Source organism: Otolemur garnettii, unplaced genomic scaffold, assembly GCF_000181295.1.
Source record: "Otolemur garnettii isolate 467f Iridium unplaced genomic scaffold, OtoGar3 scaffold00181, whole genome shotgun sequence".
NCBI classification, from domain to species: Eukaryota; Metazoa; Chordata; class Mammalia; order Primates; family Galagidae; genus Otolemur; species Otolemur garnettii.
In genome coordinates, this window is record NW_003852576.1 from 2,156,827 (window position 1) to 2,161,784 (window position 4,958).

The 4,958-nt window shown below is 42.4% G+C and overlaps 1 protein-coding gene across 13 annotated transcripts in view; it reads right to left on the bottom strand.

Moving 5' to 3' along the window:
- Window positions 1-4,958, bottom strand: part of APBB2 (amyloid beta precursor protein binding family B member 2) — a 377,881-nt gene that overhangs the window by 324,890 nt on the left and 48,033 nt on the right. The window lies entirely within an intron of this gene.

Here is a 4,958-nt window from a genome sequence, read left to right on the forward strand (position 1 = left end):
AAAAAAAAAAAAGAAAGAAACTTGGGCTTAGTTAACTGTATCATACCCATATGTTGGGAAAAACAGGTAAATTATGGTTACAAACCGAGAAAGGTGACATGCCCTGAGGAGCACACACCACTTCCATAATGCACTTAACATGTTGTGGTCTTAACAAAAACACTTAACTTTTATTCAGTCATGAGGAAACGACCCAAAAGTTCAAACTGAGGAGCATTCCACAAAATAACTGGCCAGTGTATAGATTTGAGAAGTTAAAAACAAACAAAAGAGTGAGGCCCTGTTCTACACGAAGGAGGACTAAGCACAGAACTAAATGCACCTGCCACTTGGATTATATCCTACACAGAAAAAGAACATTAATGTGATAGTAATGGCAAAATTTGAGTAAGGTCTACTGATGAGAGTACTATGTCAATGTTAATTTCCTAATTTTGATAACTGTACAATGATTAAGATGTTAACACACAGAAAAATCCGGGTGTGGCTCAGTGGGTAGGGCGCCAGCCCCATATACTGAGGTGGTGGGTTCAAACCCAACCCCGGCCAGCTAAAACAGCAGTGGCAACTGCAACAAAAAAATAGCCAGGTGTTATGGCGGTACCTGTAGTCCCAGCTACTTGGGAGGCTGAGGCAAGAGAATAGCTGGAGCCCATGAGTTTGAGGTTGTGGTGAGCCATGATGTCACAGCACTCTACTGAGGGTGGCAAAGTAAGAGTCTGTCTCAAAAAAAAAACCCCAAAAATCAAAAATCTGAAAGTCAGACCCTGGACTAGGGTTGTAAAAAGCTGCTTGCCCAGTAGGCCCTGGCCAGAGACGGTCCACAATCCTGGAACCCCCTAGATTGCTTTGTTCCACAGCATCTGACAGAGGTCACTGGTGGTCCAACAACAATGTGGTCCAGGTACAGTCCCCTTGCAGCACAGGAGAAGACATCAGAGGAAACTTTGCTTCTTTTAAATAAACACGATCTCACAAGACAAAATAAGGGCCAAGAATCAAACACATACTCAACTCAGCAAAGACTTAGCGATTGCTCAAGCTGAGTAACCATTTTATAAGAATCCACCAAGACCTGTATCCACAGTGTCCAGAATAAGCTTTACAAAACACGACTCTAGCCACATCCTTCCTCTGCTTAAAACTCTTCAGTAGCTTTCTACTACATTTAAAATAGAGCCCAAAGTCCTGGACACAGTCTGGTAACCTGGCCCCTGCCTGCTGTTCCAACACGCCCCCCTCCCCATCATCCTCCCTGTACACACTCAAGGCTGGGAGCCAGCCTCCATCATCACCTCGAAGGCTCAGTGCAAAACCTGCCCTCGCTCAGTCTACCATGTCTCCCATCCCCACCTGCCACCCCCCTACACATACACTGCAGCCTACCTAATATCCACACCATACTTACCCAGGTTTCAGCCTAAATATCACTTAACCTACAAGGGCTTCCCTGACCAACTCTGGGGACCAGGTGAGCACCCTGTGTTTTATGTTCTCATAGCACTTACGACTTCTTTTCATAGAAATTACCACCACTGGCTCAGCTCCTATAGCTCAAGTGGCTAGGGCGCCAGCCGCATACACAGAGCTAGCGGGTTCAAATCCAGCCCAGGCCCGCCAAACAAAAATGACAACTATAACCAAAAAAATTTAAAAAAAAAATTGCCGGGTTGTGGTGGGCACCTGTAGTCCCAGCTACTCGGGAACCTGAGGCAAGAGAATCACGTAAGCCTAAGAGTTTGAGGTTGTTGTGAGCTGTGATGCCACAGCACTCTACCCAGGGCAACATAGACTATCCCAAAAAAGAAAGAAAGAAATTACCACCATTTTGGATTACATATTTGTAAGGCTCTTGGTCTCCCCCATGAGATTAGGAGCATCCAGAGAACAGGACTAAGTGTGGTTTGCAACTATCACATCCTAACACCTAGTACAGTAGTTCGTTAGTTAGTATTTGTACAATGAAAGTAGATGACCCTGCCCACATCTCCAGTTGGAAATGAAACCCACTGCATGAAGGCCGCATGCTTAAAATCCCATGGACACAGCACTCAACCAGTAGAACCAGGATGACGTCAACTCAGCTTCCCTCTGAATAGGCTTGAAATTGAACACTGCATTTTCTTTCACCTGATTGGGGTGGGGGGAGTCAGCCCAGCAAAAGACGCCAAGTTGTCATTTTTTTCAAGGGCACTTCTTGCCTGTCAAATCAGCTCACTTTGGAATACTGAAACACTTCAAATTGCAAGGTAGAATATCAAGAAAGGAAATGCTTCTAAAATTAACACACTACATCTTTGCTACTCTGAAATAAATCTATACTCATCATCAGTACATTTTCACTTTTCTCTATAGCCTCATTGGGGCCTTTCCTTTCAAAATCCTAAGTATTGCCCCTACAAGGACATTCAGTCCCTTTTCCAAACACATAAGACTCTTCTAATAATTTTCATGAAAATAATTATTAATTATCTCTAAAATTTCATTTGCTAAAAAAAAAAACATGAAAACTTACTTGCATCTCCATTATGAACTAAAAAAAGTAAGATAAATCACAGCTATGCTAAATAGTCCCTGTTCCTAAAAGGGTTATCATCTAATATCCCGAGTTAACTGGATAAAACCGGGGTATTGAAACTCCCAAGCTAATCATTGTGTGAGGGTGTGTTTCACCGCAACAGCAGCTAAACTGAGGATCCAGGTGATACCCTCGGGCAAAGGAAGAAGGAACCAATATTGAGATTACTTATGGAATAACTAGACAGATTCCTATTGATCAGGGAAGAAGCATCAGAATTCAAGAGTTCATTGGTTCTTAGTAGAAAACTGTACTTCAGGGAACCTGGTTCTAAGTCCTGAAAGGGCTACATTCCAAATAAAGTCATGCACCATGTTAATAATGTTTCACTCAATGACAGGCTAGGTAACCAAGGCCAGTCTCATAAGATAATAATACCATGGGTGGGGGTCACAGTGTGTGACACACCTTTTGGGGGCAGAACACAATTACAAGAGGGACTTTACCTAACAAATGCAATCAATGTAACCTGGTTCTCTGTACCGTCAATTAATTCCCAATAATAAATAAATATTCCCAATAATAAATAAATAAATATATAAATAAATATAAATAAATATATAAATATATATATATATATAAACTCCAAAAGTAGAAAATTGTTCCTTAAAGATAAAATTTGTAGGGTGGCGCCTGTGGCTCAAAGGAGTAGGGCGCTGGCCCCATATGCGGGAGGTGGCGGGTTCAAACTCAGCCCCGGCCAAAAACAAAACAAAAAACAAAAAAGATAAAATCTGTACTTCTTTGTGTCTGTTAGTAGTAAAGTATAAAAGTTCTAGAACCAATGATAAAATTTAAGTGTCTTGTTTAGATGGTAAACAATTCATTTTATTAAATTTAAAAAAAGATGACACTACTGTATCTTTACTGTACCTTTTCTGCATTTAGGTACACAAACACTGAGCGTGGAGTTCCCGTTGCCTATGGTGTTCAGTACATGCTGTACAGGCCACAGCGCAGCAGCAACAGGCTATCCCATACAGCCCAGTGCACAGCAGGCTAGACCATCTGCGTTTGCTGAAGTGCAGTTTATAATGTTCACACAACCAAATCACCTGAGTTTCTCAGAATATGTCCCCATCACTAAGTGAGGTGTGACTGTAGATTACGTGCAGCAATGCCCAGCAGCCACACACAAAGCCCATGGGTGTTTCAGAGATGGACTAAAACACAATCCTCATCCTCACAATCCCGGGATAAACACAATGTGTACAAACATGCACCTATACACACATCTGATGCAGTGTTTTAAGGCGGAGAACCACAAGAAAACTATGAAAATTCTAGGGGGTAGTCAGTTAACTAATCCGTTAACTGACGTGTGCTTAACCACTCTGCCGAATTAACCAGCACGTCCTCCTCCCTCTGTAGAACACACTGGCTGATGCTGGACCCCACTAGCAGCCTCCAACTAGTGGGAGATTCTGCTTGAGCCCAAGGGCTACTCAGATGTGGTCCACACAGGTGCAGACCTGCCAAATGCTTGCTCCGGTTGCCCATGAGGAAGGTGCAGAAATACAGAGCAGACCTTCAGAAACACATGGAGCCATGAGTCACGGCGCCACCATCCAAGTGCGTAACTAACAGGTCCACCAGCCACTTCCCTTACTGACCTTGGGAGGTGCGTATGGCACCAGCTGCCCACTAGTCAAGCTCCAAAGAACTACGAGTAATAATTCATGGTTAGCTTATCAAGTATAAAACAAAAGTATCAGAATTAGGAATCTGGCCAGGCATGGTGGTTCACACCTGCAGACCCAGCACTTCAGGAGTCTGAGGCAGAAGGATCACTAGAGCCCAGGGGTTCAAAGCTGCAGTGAGCTCTGACTGTGCCACTGCACTCCAACCTGGCTACACAGCAAGACCCTGTCTCTAAAAAAGATGAAAAAGATCAGGAATCCATTTCTTACATTGAAAGAGTATTTAAACTTAACCATAAATTTATAAAATAAATGGTTGGAATTGACTTCTAAGGAAGGATGGAAGATGAATTTTGACACTATAGCATCACTTGCTTCATTCTGTAGAACAATTAAAGGCAAATTTCCCGAGCTTTCTGCAATTACTTAAAAATGTCTTTTTTGATTCATTCTCGTAACACCCCCTCTGTAAGAGAGGTTCCTCTACCATGAGTGCTATTATTAAAACAAGACCACAGACAGTTCAGACACACATACAGTGTATGTTAGCCCTGAGATAAGCTTGTCACCAACCCAGTCTAATAAGAATACACAGGTTAACAAGCAGGAAGTAGACTCACTTGGGACATCAAAAGCTTTAAATATTGGTAAATATGGAGTTTGGTCAAAGTATACACAGAGGCCTTGATGTGAAGAATCATCATTTCAGCTATACCTTTTTGTTTTCTTATAAGAGAATA